Below are 14565 nucleotides of genomic sequence, written 5' to 3' on the forward strand. Positions count from 1 at the left end.
TTGAAGTTCCACATATGACCACTAGATGGATCTATTGCGGTAGTTAATAGAAGGTCAGAGATATATATATGTGTGGCGAGGAAGTCGTGTAGCACATGTAGGTTGAAGTTGGTTTAATAAAGCGGAACACAAGTTCATTATTACAACTATGTTTATTGACTGAGTTCATAAACAACACAACGCCCACCCCCTCTAGCTGTCACTTTGGTTTCCTGCTCCTTGTGTCTGTGTTGTTCCCTGCTTGTCTGTTCCCATGGTTTCCCTCTGTCTGCCACGCCCATGTCATCTGTGTCTCCACCTGTGTCTACTTTAGTTCTGTGTATATATATCCCTGTGTTTCCCTAGCCTGTTGTCGGTTGTTTTGTTCGATTGTGGATCTTTGTATTCGTTGTGATAGCTGCCATTTCGTGAGTTTGTTCTTTTGTGCTGTCTGTTATCCTTGTGTTCTGTTCTTCTTAGTTTCCCTGCCTTGTTGTTTTCATTTCCCCTTATGGCCATGTATCTGTCTAACCTGAATGGCTCGCCCGTTATGACCCCTGCCTGTAACTATGACTTTGATTATGGAATTCCCCTTATTAAATCTCGCTCTTCTCAGCGTTTGTGTCCGTCTACTTGCTCCGCAGCGCGTGCTGCGTTACAAGATCCCTCTGGTAGCACCTGAATAACACCTGAATAAAAGCCACATTCCTAAAGAACGGGAGAGATATTATTGGACGGGCTGACATGATGTATAAGATGTACTGTATAATTTAAGGGGATTTAAGGGACGAGCACCAAATGAAAAACCTGTGACATGATCCAAATTAAGGATACAATAACCAGCGGTCAACTAGTACAAAGACATATATAGACAGACAAACGACCCTCAGGTGTCGGGAATCCAAATGGGCCCTGCCCACCTGAGTGACAAACACAACGCAACAACAACAGGACAGCTAACTACTGCCGCTGCGGACAGAGGCGGCCAGCAGGGGGCCCCCGTATCGTGACAAGGCTGTTGTGCACAAAATACATCTCTACACTAAGACTGACAGAAAAAAAGGCATCATGTGATCATGAAAAACACCCAGGCTCAGTACGAAATGACATACTTAAGCAGTACGCACTAGATTTCAATGTAGTACGTTCTGCTCAACAGATAAAGCAGTGCGTTCTAACAGTAGGTGACGGGGCAGTGTGCATACAACCTCGGACATACTACGTTCGCCATTCTACCTATGTCATATGACTTTACACGATCATAGTTTAATGCTCCAGTTGAATCATCTGATAGGACAGTGTGCTGCAATCATATACTTAGTACTGGCTGCTGATTCAGTAAGCCATCCGGGTACTTTTCACTTACTGTGAAAGTGTGCCTACTACCCACAAAAGGGATCAATTAACAGTTGGAAAACTATGCAGGTCTTGTGTGGCACTCTTACTTCCACTGACACACCACACTGTGGGGATGTACGGCATTTCAGATGGAGCCCTAGAATTTAGGACTGCACGTATGTTAATTCAGAAGCTGTGAATAGGCAGGTCAGTTTTTAGCTTGCGATTGTCCAGGCGTGGGGTCCTTAACAGCCAACATTGTTCCATGCTGCGTTAATCAGCCCTTGTGAAAACAAGCAGCTAGCATCTGGGATCTGTGATCTGGGATCTGTGATCTGGGATCTGTGTTCCACTTGGTGACCTTTCTTTGGCCAGTACGCGTGGATCCTCATCAGGTCCAGGTAGAGCCCGGATCTCCACATTTCTCACCCCACTCTAGCACTTCTAATGTTGCTGACTGATTGCAATGCAGATCTTTGGAGCGCTGAGCACTGGCGTCATGAGATCATTCATTTTCCTTTATGCTTATCCAGCACTACTCCACTTCACCTCTGGGTGGAGCCAAACGTCTGTTACCCAGTAACCTGCAGTACACTGTTTTTGGTGTATAGGACACTTATTTTCTTTCATGAATCTCCAGCTGCCAGTGTTGTTAACCTACTTCAAGGCTTCACAAACTCTTTAACTCAAAAAAAATCAACAAAATCTCCGATGTTTATAGTAGACTGGAACACCATCAGAAACTGCTTGAAGCCTGGTTGTAACGTTGGACAACAAGTTGTCCTTCTCAACACATGTTTCAGAACTGACCAGATCCTGCAGATTTCTCCTCTGCAATATACGGAGAATACGACCCTTCCTTTCACAGGAAGCTACTCAAGTACTTGTGCAGTCTCTAGCAGAGCCAGAGTGGCTAATCGGGAGATTCGGGAGGATTCCCGATGGGCCGGCTCATGTCAATCTCTAGTTTGGGCCGATTGGGAGGGGAAAATAATTTTGGGCCGGATTTGGGCATGAAACTCCCGGGCTGAAAAAGTGTCCCACTCCGGCCCTGGTCTCTAGTAATCTCTAAGCTGGACTATGTAACGTGGCTCGCGCCACGGAGCGAGAGGACGGACACAAGTGCTGAGAAGAGCGAGATTTATTCAGGGGAATACCGTAATCATCATCCGAAAGCCAGGCAGGGTCGATAACAGGAGGGCAGTCCGAGAAACATGCAAAGACGGGCATTACAAAGACAGGGAGCACGGGACACAGGAGAAACAGGAATACGGTCAGGTACAAAGAACAGCGATGAAACAGACACGATTACGAATCAATACAAAATACCGGACGAAGGACAAGGGAGACTCAGGGGCTTATATGCACAGACATTAAACAAGGGGCAGGTGATGACAATGACACAGGGGTGTGGTAACAAACGAGGAATCAAAACCAACGAGCAGGGCGGGACAAACAGGCAGGGAACACGGACATGAGGGAACCCAGAGTGACAGCTACGAGAGGGGGCATTGCCCTACGTGACAGAACCCCCCCTCAAAGCGTGCCACTCCGGGGCACGCAAGGGCAGACAGGACAGGGACAGCGGACACAGGACAGACCGGAGGAACAGACAGGGGGAAAGCAGGGCCTGGAGACCGGGGCACGGCAGGGACAGGGGGACCAGAGATGGGCCAGGAGCTGGGCCGGGGCACGGCCACACAGGCAGGGACCGGGCGAGGCACGGGAGGAGGACTGGACAGGACAGGACAGGGGACAGACACGGGAGTTGGGCCAGGGGACAGGGCAGAGGAGAACACGGAGGCAAAGACAGCATGAACAACAGAGACGGGCACAGGCACAAGGTGGGTGACGACTTGGGGAACAGACATGGGGACGGGGACAGAGACGACACCACAGGAAACAGACACGGGAACAGGAACACAGACCTTGACAGACACAACCACGGGGACAGGGACCAAAACAAAACCAGGGATGGAACACGGGAGCAAGGGGGACACAGGCATAGAGGCAGGAACACAGGGCGGAGCAGACAACACACTGAGTCCAAGCCCACACGTGGGCAGCACAGTCTCTGGGGCGACAGGTGCGGCCGGGCGGCAGACAGCGGGCACAGGAGCCGGCAGACAGGCAGCGGGAACAGGAGCCGGCAGACAGGCAGCGGGAACAGGCAGGGTCTGCTGGCGAGCAGCGGGGACAGGCAGGGTCCGCTGGCGGGCAGCGGGGACAGGCAGGGTCCGCTGGCGTGCAGCGGGAACGGGAGCCGGCGTGGACGACCTCTCCAGGGTCGCGGGGACAGGAACCAGCGTGGACGACCTCTCCAGGGTCGCGGGGACAGGAACCAGCGTGGACGACCTCTCCAGGGTTGCGGGGACAGGAACTGGCGTGGACTGCCGACGGGCAGCGGGGACAGGAACCGGCGTGGACGACCCCTCCAGGGTCGCGGGGACAGGAACCGGCGTGGACTGCCGACGGGCAGCGGAGACAGGAACCGGCGTGGACGACCCCTCCAGGGTCGCGGGGACAGGAACCGGCGTGGACTGCCGACGGGCAGCGGGGACAGGAACCGGCGTGGACTGCCGACGGGCAGCGGGGACAGGAACCGGCGTGGACGACCCCTCCTGGGTCGCGGGTACAGGAACCGGCATGGATGAGACACCCTCGGGGGGTGGAACCACCGGGCTGACATCCTCAGGGGGCGGAACCACTGGGCTGACGTCCTCAGGGGGCGGAACCACCGGGCTGACGTCCTCAGGGGGCGTGACCGCCATACTGACGTCATCGGGGGGCGTGACCGCCATACTGACGTCATCGGGGGGCGTGACCGCCATACTGACGTCATCGGGGGGCGGGACCGCCATACTGACGTCATCGGGGGGCGGGACCGCCATACTGACGTCATCGGGGGGCGGGACCGCCAAGCCGACGTGGCTTGTACTCCCCCCCAAAAAATACTTGGGGTGGTCATGAGGAGTAGCCGGCAGGATCAGAGGCGGTGGGTCCTCCTCCTCAGGGTCCTGGGTGAGCCTGGCAGAACACACAGACACACAAGCTCCTCGGTTGCTCTCTCTGCTGCGGCTCCGCCTCCCTTGAGGCGCCGGGAGCTCGCGGTGGTCAGAGAGAGTCAACCGAGGGTTAAGCGAAAACTTGTCTGTGCGCTCAGACCGTCTGCCCGCTGCTTGCACTACAGGGGTTTTTTCCATGTCGTGTTCGCAAAACCGGGCAGACACACAGCGCTCAGATGGAGTCTCGTCGCGAAAGCCAGTAGAAAGAGACTGCACTTTCTTTGGTCGGCGACGAGACTTCCTTGTACCCGCAGCGCCAGGGGTATTCCTGTCTCTGGTTTGTTTGCACTGAAATACCGGAGAGTCGAACCGGATTAAACCAGCCGACATCCATTCACAGTGTTTGAACTCACCAGAGTCTCGCTCTCTCGCTGTGTCCTTACTGGGTCCGGTATTATGTAACGTGGCTCGCGCCACGGAGCGAGAGGACGGACACAAGTGCTGAGAAGAGCGAGATTTATTCAGGGGAATACCGTAATCATCATCCGAAAGCCAGGCAGGGTCGATAACAGGAGGGCAGTCCGAGAAACATGCAAAGACGGGCATTACAAAGACAGGGAGCACGGGACACAGGAGAAACAGGAATACGGTCAGGTACAAAGAACAGCGATGAAACAGACACGATTACGAATCAATACAAAATACCGGACGAAGGACAAGGGAGACTCAGGGGCTTATATGCGCAGACATTAAACAAGGGGCAGGTGATGACAATGACACAGGGGTGTGGTAACAAACGAGGAATCAAAACCAACGAGCAGGGCGGGACAAACAGGCAGGGAACACGGACATGAGGGAACCCAGAGTGACAGCTACGAGAGGGGGCATTGCCCTACGTGACAGACTACTGCAATTCCCTACTTGCAGGTCTTCCTCTACGGGTCATCAGACCTCTACAACTAATTCAGAATGCTGTAGCACAACTGGTCTTCAATCTACCCAAATTCTCACGTGACTCCTCTCCTACGCTCTCTTCACTGGCTTCCAGTAGCGGCAAGCAGCCCCGTCGACAGGGGGGGACAACCGGGTCTGTTGTCCCGGGCCCTAGGGCCAGGGGGGCCCATCAAAGAGCCCAGCAATTTATTTTTTATTTAAAGTCTATAATTTTTAAACAATCTTGAAATCTTTCATTAATATAAAATTATGTACTCATAATAAGCTCAATGGCTCAAATATATATGTTTTTTACCTATCTGCATATTTTCCATTAAGTGCATACACCCCCGCCTCCCACTGGAAAATGGTTTGATCCAGCACCGACCGTAGCCGGCTGGTACTGGCCCAACAGCGGGAAATACAGTGGTGGATAGTTAAAGTAAATACAGAAATCTGGAGCGCAGAAAAGAAAGGAAAAACATTTACCTGACGAATTTTAAAGTTGCATTGTGTTCCAGGTTTGAAAAGTGCTGGAATTTAGGCTAAAGTACTTGAAAATGCTTGAAATTGTAACTACTTCGTTTCACAACAAATAGCTGTCTGACTGAACAGTTCTCGTGAAGACGTTAAGATTGGGCGTTTTGAAAATAAACAACCATTAAATAATGTGATAAAAAGCGAATTATTTCGAATCATTTCGAGTATATGTAGAAATATTTAACTTAATTAAGTTTAACGTGCTGGAAAATATTGAAATGGACCTTTAAAGTGACGTACACGTGCTTGAATTCCACCTTGTAAAGGTGTATGAACCCTACAAACATGACTTTGTTCATGGCGCTGAAGCGCGGCGCGCGCGAAGTTACAAAATTCGAGAGGTGCACGACCTCGCGAACCGACAGCGCGCGAGGCCCTCCTGTACGGGCGGAGCCACTGCGATTACATCATTTTCGCGCGAACCCTCGCGCCGCTGGCGACGCGTCAAGTATAAACCAGTCAGCTGTCAGAAACAGCTTTGATGTGTGGCTATATTATATACTATATGACCTAACAGAAGGATTGTCTGCTACAGAGGAAATTCAAATGACGTGCGCGGGGGGGGGGGGGGGGGGGACTTTCTTGTCCCGGGCCCCAGCAAGACTGTCAACGGGCCTGGCGGCAAGCATCAGATATAAAACCTTGATGCTTGCTTACAAAGCCAAAAATGAACTGGCCCCTCCCTACATATTGTCTATGGTAAAAAACCGATCCATACAGCGAACACCTCAAGCTTGGCTCGACTCGAAACTCCATGCTTAAAGTCTCATGGAAGACAAAGCTCCAGACTATTCTCCATCCTGACTCCAAGATGGTGGAACGATCTTCCATTAACTGCTAGGACTGCAGAGTCTGTTGCTATCTTCAAGCGTAGACTGAAGACTCACCTGTTTGTTGAGTTCTTACCAGAGCACTAACTTGGCTGATACCACTTGCTGTTGTTCTTAAATTGTATGTCTGTCTATGGTTATTTGTGCTTCTTGGAAAATGTCTAACTTGCAAAACACTAGGTAATGACATTGACTCCTGTAGTTTAGTAGTAGTCTGACTCAATGGTATCTTGAATTCTGGCTTATCCATACTATTTCCTAGGATGAATTCTGTGATCAGATGCAAAGCACTTTGTAAGTCACTCTGGACAAGAGCGTCTGCTAAATGCTGTAAATGTAAAATGTAAAATGTAAATGCTTGCATGTGAATGACACCTAGAGCTGTACACCTAGAGGAAAAGGAACATGAAAGCACTCATCCATGTGACCGGGCTCTACAGCAAGGACATATTCAGGAAGACTGAAAGGCAGAAATACACACATTCAGGAGCACTGCCTGTAACAGCAAGATATTTATCTGGCAGAAGTGGGTACTCTCTCCAGAAAAACAAAAACAACAATGAGACCCAGATATAAGGGAGGACCACCCCTCACAAAACAGGCAAGAAACACAAAGGAGACTCTTTTAGGCAACCTCCCACTTGAAAATAAATTTTACCAGCAAGGTTAGCACACATGTAACACACACCAATTCCTAACAAAACATGACCTTTGTGAAGCTATTATATAGGCCACCTGTGGGAGCTAATGATCACTTAACTTTTTTCTTTCTGTGAAACAGCAAATTTGTCATCTCTGTTATCTCTTATCATGTGCAATATGATTGTAACAAGTAATCTGTTTTATATCTCTGGATAGTGGATGCAATATAAGTTTTGTTTTTTCATTAATAATAATTATTGTTCAAAAACATTTAGAGCTACAGAGAAGGAATATTATTTTTATATTATATGCTTTGTTAAAGTGTCTCTTTTGGTGTGACTGTTAAACACTGTGCTTCAAATATTATGTGTAACTGACGGTTTTTCTATTTTTATTTTTTTTGTTTTGGGCTTTGTTTAGTTTTTTGTCCCATTTTTCATATTTTCTACCAGTTGCTGAAATAAACGAATTTCCCTGTTAAAAAACATCATAGCCAAATATTCCCATGCTTAGACAGTTTTGCTCCATATTCACTTCTTGTGTTAACAATAAAGAAATGTATACCTCTTCTGTGAATGCACTCTGTTCATATGCTGAAAGAAAAGATGTCACTGAAACCAATCCAGCGCATTGTGTGCTGATTATGCACTGGTTTTAGACACATTCTCTACACACGTAACATAAAACCAGTTCAAGCTGACCTGACCTTTTACATGTCACACGTCACATTTCCTGGTGCTGCATGGAGTCTCTGGGGAGTCTGCAAACGTGTATATAACAGCCAAAGACCAAAAGCCTGCCAAGTGATGAGGACCAGTAAACGTTAATGGCATGCAGTTCTGTTCTGAAGCCCAGATGTTGGTGGTGTTAGTGGTGGTGTTAATGGCTCCCAGTGTGAGTGAGGGCCGGGTGCTAAGCAAGTGTGAGCTGAGGGATCTGCTCAACGCAACTCTACGTGTGAACGTGTTGGACCATTTTACTGATTTTGCTGACAGTAAGTTAAGCATACACATTTGTATGGAGGTTTTTGAATCAGTGCCATCTCAGACAAGCTTGGGAATGAAGTGTGGTGAGCCTAAAGATATGCTGTACTAACAAGCAGATACTGGAGTAAATTACCGGTAGTAATAACCGAGGAACATTTGTTTTCACTGGTGTGCCTACTGTACATAATCTCCTTCCTGTAATCTCCTTACTGTAATCTCCTTATTGTAATGTCCTTATTGTAATGTCCTTTCTGTAATCTCCTTACTGTGATCTCCATACTGTGATCTCCTTACTGTAATCTCCATACTGTGATCTCCATACTGTGATCTCCATACTGTGATCTCCTTACTGTAATCTCCTTACTGTGATCTCCTTCTCTCAGTTGTATGCACCGCGGAGCTGAGCTCTGGTCTCAACACCAGCGCAATCCACAATATTACTCTTCCCGATGATGATGATGATGATGGCAACAGTAATAATTCCAGCAGTGCCAGGAGGCCTGACCCAGGGTCAAGCAATGAAGAGTCCAGTGAGATGCCAAAACGTGGTTATCATCCTTCTACAGTCATGCCATCAACTCTTCCTCAGGGCAGCAGACAAACGCGTGGTATAAGCTGGACCAAAGAAGGGTCAGATGACTTCAGGGAAAGACCTCCACCCAGCAGTGCTACTACTGCAGGCAACTCAACCACTGCTCCCAAGAGAAACATGTCGGATCATGTAGATAATCATGGTCCACCCCGGACCACTTCTGCACAGTGGACAGGCAGTGAAGACACCCAAGACATTGAGAAACACGATCCTAAAAACAACATCGTAGCTACTACAACCATACCAACTAAACATCCCACTACAGCTACATCAACACCAACTAAACATACCATCACAGTGACTACAACCATACCAACTAAACATCCCACTACAGCTACAACAACACCAACTAAACATACCATCACAGTGACTACAACCATTCCAACTAAACATCCAACTACAGCTACTACAACAATGCCAACTAAACATACCATCATAGCAACTACAACCATTCCTACTAAACATCCAACTACAGCTACTACAACAATGCCAACTAAACATTTCATCACAGCAACTACAACCATTCCGACTAAACATCCAACTACAGCTACTACACCAACTAAACATATCATTACAGCAACTACAACCATTACAACTACACACCCAACTACAGCTACTACAACAATGCCAACTAAACATACCATCACAGCAACTACAACCATTCCGACTAGACACCCCATCACAGCTGCAATATCAACTACACATAACAACACAACAACTGCAACCATTCCAACTAGACACCCCATCACAGCTGCAATATCAACTACACATAACAACACAACAACTACAACCATTCCAACTAGACACCCCATCACAGCTGCAATATCAACTACACATAACAACACAACAACTACAACCATTCCAACTAGACACCCCATCACAGCTGCAATATCAACTACACATAACAACACGACAACTACAACCATTCCAACTAGACACCCCATCACAGCTGCAATATCAACTACACATAACATCACAACAACTACAACCATTCCAACTAGACACCCCATCACAGCTGCAATATCAACTACACATAACAACACGACAACTACAACCATTCCAACTAGACACCCCATCACAGCTGCAATATCAACTACACATAACAACACAACAACTACAACCATTCCAACTAGACAGCCCATCACAGCTACAATATCAACTACACATCACATTATAGATTCTACAACTATACGCATTACGTCTCTCAAGCAAAATGCTTCATCCTTATCATCTAATAGCACCATCGCAGCCACTGCCCTCAATCCAAACAGTTCTTCATCTATAGTTGTTCAAGGTCCACGCAGGACCAGATCTATGAAGAATGAACATGAGGAAGGCAATGAAAAATCAGGCAAAGATGACATCAATGTATGGACGCTGTACGGTTTGTTCCAGCTGCCGGATCGTATAGCCTGCTCTTCAGGAAGGCCAAACTCACTCAACCTCTGCAATATGACCTGTGAAAGTGAGTATGTTTGAAACCCACACCGCAATCACTTCTCTGACTTTTCTTTAACAATATTCTTACTCAACAAACAATTATTTTGCTTTTGAAAGTGAATGACATCTGAAGAAATGCTCTAGAAGATGGTGACTGAAATGTCTCTTTAAAGGTCTGACAGATGATGACCTCAGTGATGACATAGCTTGTGTTAGGACCATCCTAACTAAAGCGTAAGTAAAAATAATTCAAGCAAATTATTTTACAAAAATGTTTGATACTGACATATGCCTGAGCGTAAATAGTTTTACAGTACGTTTCCTGGGTAATTTATTACTGTAATGAGATGTGAGCAGGCTTGAAGATATATACTAATAAACAAGAGTGTATACTGCTGGCAGGTTTGTGTAAAATGCACAGGCATGGTCAACAACAGACAATTGACAAAGATAAGTCACACACTTAAATACACAGACAACAACGAGTGACAAGTGCAACACATAAGCTTACAAAGACAAGAGACAGGTAATACATAACACAGACACACACACATACAACGACACACCCAAGGAAGTACATATATGGACAAACGAAATCATACACAGACACGTCCAAAGGGAGGAGTCAAGGGCTTTGACAGATTGATTTGATAAAATAGCCATATGATCTCTGATTGATCTGAAGTGGTGAAGTCAATCTAGGTCCACTGTTTAAGACTTTAACTGTTGTATATCTCAGCTACTACTGGGGGATTTTTGTGACAATACTCTATAAAAAAAATGAATAAAGAAATGTTTATGAGAATTACTGCATAAAATGTTTCATTCAATAATTTAATATTGCATTTTAAAATTGTTATAATAATTCTAGTTAGCTGTTATTTAATTGTGCATTGTTCATACCTGATTAATTGTTTAACTAAAAATACTGAATTTACTATTTACTTTCATGTGTGTAGCACTATCAAATCTGATACTATCTAAATCTGTCAACATCAAAGTGAGTGGGTGGGCAGGTGTTGACAACTCCCAAAATTTGATCAAATTCCCTTGCGGCTTTCCTTAACAGCTCGGGTGGCTTTTAGACACTGTGCCGTATGCAGTGCGTTATTGGACACAAGTAATCAAACGTGCGTGATCAATGTGTCGTGACTTACTCTGAAATCCAGCCAAACAACCTTAACAGATAGGTGTTAGTGTGACGCGCAAGTCGTGGCGAGGAACGAGACACGGAATCCCTCTTGCAACTGACGTCACTTTTATTTTGACACGTAATATAGCGCTATGAAGCGCACAGAAAACATAAACAGGCACACAACGTGCAGACTGTGACAACGACGAGCACAGGACACTGCGCGAGCGCACATTAAATAGACAAACCACATTAGACCCACGTGATTACGAGACGATTCACAGGTGAGACACATTATTCAAACGACATAACCCCAACCACGGATATCCACTGACGCAGACAAAGCACGTGGACAACGTTAACACACCCAAAAGGGAGGGGCCGGGGTCCTTAATGTGACAGTTAGGGCCACATACTAACTTTGATGGATGATAGATTTTAAAATTTTATAGAGCTACACACACAAAATAATAATAATAATAATAATAATAATAAAATGTTAAATAATTAATCAAATGTTTATTAAATACATAACAACTAAATAGTTTGCTTGTAATAATTTGAGTCTATTACAAAATGAAATCACTAAATGAAAAATTTTATTAAATCCCATAAAAAAATTATTAAGTTATTTATATAATATTGTCAGACAAATTCCTCAATAAGCAACAACCAATTTCAATATATCAGTGCTTTGGTTGATTCGCCACAACAGGTTTTCAAAGGACGAATATTATGAACAAGAGCTCTTCCAGAAGTTGTAAGTAGAAATATGTCAAGAAACAACAAACAGTGAATTGGCTGTTTTGTTTGATAATGCTCATAATTTATTGGAACTGCAAGTGTCTAAAAAATGTTTTCCATTTTGCAGTTTTTCTATTGCCCATCAGAAAGAGTGCAACAGTGCAGTGGACCACCTCTACTTCTCCAGCTGTTAATATCGCACAGGCCACTGGAGATCAGGCCACTTCAACAGTAGTGACACTTTCTCCTCCTGTTCTCTAAACATAGGCCTGAGAATGTTGTCTTTCAAATAAATGTTACATAGTAATTTGCAAACAAATATGCTGCAGTGCTTTGTGAATTTCAGATATGATCCATCCATTATCCTTACCACTTAATCCCGCTGGTCAGGATCATGAAGGGGTGGGGGATAGGGTTGCTGGAGCCAATCCCAGCATCGTCAGGTAAAGGTGGGGTACACCATGGGCAGGTCGCCAGTGACCAATCAACTTAACACACATTTCTTTGGACTGTGGGAGGAAACGGGAGTACCTGGAGAAAACCCACAAGCACAGGGAGAACAAACTCCACACAGAGCGGACCCAGCTGAGAACTGAACCCAGACCACCTTACAGTGATGCGACAGCACTAACCACCACACCGTATTTATCAAATAAACAATGTTTTGGTATAATTCAGAGTGTTAGACAGAAAGGTTTCAGACACATAAAGGACATACTAGCCCTCATCAACATGCACATATTACTTCTTATTCTTCAAGTTCTGCATGATAATGTATGTAATAATAATATTAATAATAATAATAATAATAGGTTACATTTATATAGTGCCTTTCACAAAGCCAAGGATGCGTAACATCACATATGAGGGGACACACTCTTAAGAAGAATAATGATAGGTAGAGGAAAGTTTGAAGTTGTTTTTTGAAAGAAGACTTTGAAAGAAGAGATTGAGGCAGAGAGTTCCAGAGTTTTGGGGCAGCAGCACTGAAAGATCTACTGCCCATGGAAGCATTACTGTATTGTTTCCGGATGATAATGCCTAAGGGGGAAATTTAGAGAACGAATAAAAGGGGTCCAAGAACAGAGCCCTGGGGTACCCCCTGAGTGACAGGTGTAGTGGAAGATCTGTAGGAGCCTAGTAATATAAATTGTTGCCTGTTGGTGAGATAATACTGTAGCCAAATAATAGCCAATCCTGTAACACAGATAGACTGTTGCATGGCAACAATTTTTTCCATTATTTTAGCCATGAATGGGAGGTGCGAGATGGGTCTGTAATTAGATGGCAAAGATGGGTATGGACCAGGTTTTTTTTGTATAGGTGTGACAGCAGCTATTTTGAGAGAAGAGGGGACGGTGCCTAACAAGAAGTATTGGTTTATCAATTGGGAAATAGGAGTGGATATAAATTTGAGAAGGGTGGGGGAGCTGGGTCAAGTTTACAGGAAGAGGAGGACGACTCACTAAGGATGTCAGACACGGTGGTAGTTTCAACAGAAGTAAAGGCAGAAAGGCATTTATTTGTACTCTGAGAGGGAACTTCGGGGAAAAATGAACTAGTCAATATGAGAAATAGTTGATGTCTTGTTCATTTTATCTTGAATGAAATCTAAGAAGGCATTACACTGTTCAGTAGAGGAATGAAAGATGGAAGAGGGTGATTAAAGAAGTTTATTTATAGTGTTAAATAAAGCTTTGGGCCTATAGCAACTACCATTTATGATACTGGAGTAATGATACTGACACTGATACTGGCAGTATTTAAAGCATCCCTATACTTGGATACTAGTTGATTAAAGATCATGAGGTGAACCATGAGTCCAGTCTTTTTGTGAAGGCGCTCAAGACACCTAACTTTGGTCTTAATAGCTCTGAGCTCAGGAGTTAACCATGGAGAGGAGTGGGTAGCAGGGACCTGTCTAATCTTCGGAGAAGCATGGATGTTGAGTGTTGCAGAGATAGTATTGCTATAATGTGTAAGAATGTCATCAGGTGAGGACAGTTTAGAGACATCCGCAAAAGATGAAGAAAGAAGGGAGTGAGAGAAAGCCTGAGGGTCAAATGAGTTTAGTTTATGGAAGGTAACAATTGTTTTAGAGAGAGATTTAGGAGAAGGCAGACTCAAAGAACATTCAATGAGCTTATGGTCAGTAAAACCAACAACAGAACCAGAAACTGAAATGTCCAGGAGCCCAGATGTACAGAGCAAATCGAGGATGTGTCCATGAGTGTGCATGGAAAAATCGACATGTTGTGTAAGTCCAAAACATTCAATTTGGATGTCTGACAATTTTCTGCAATTAAATAAACAGAAGACAGAGGTTCTTGTTCTTGGCAGTGATTCACAAAGGAATGATGTCCAGACCTATTTAAATCAAATGAATCTGAATGCCAGACAATGT

General features: G+C 45.3%; 1 long non-coding RNA gene across 1 annotated transcript; it reads left to right on the top strand.

The window, feature by feature from the left end:
- Positions 1–8095: 8095 nt before the first annotated feature.
- Positions 8096–12450, top strand: LOC143493411 (uncharacterized). Its single transcript, XR_013125411.1, has 5 exons — positions 8096–8261; positions 8637–10310; positions 10459–10519; positions 12133–12177; positions 12289–12450. It is a non-coding gene; the product is annotated as an uncharacterized LOC143493411 (long non-coding RNA).
- Positions 12451–14565: the final 2115 nt, after the last annotated feature.

Source organism: Brachyhypopomus gauderio, unplaced genomic scaffold, assembly GCF_052324685.1.
Source record: "Brachyhypopomus gauderio isolate BG-103 unplaced genomic scaffold, BGAUD_0.2 sc86, whole genome shotgun sequence".
In the NCBI taxonomy this organism is placed as follows: Eukaryota; Metazoa; Chordata; class Actinopteri; order Gymnotiformes; family Hypopomidae; genus Brachyhypopomus; species Brachyhypopomus gauderio.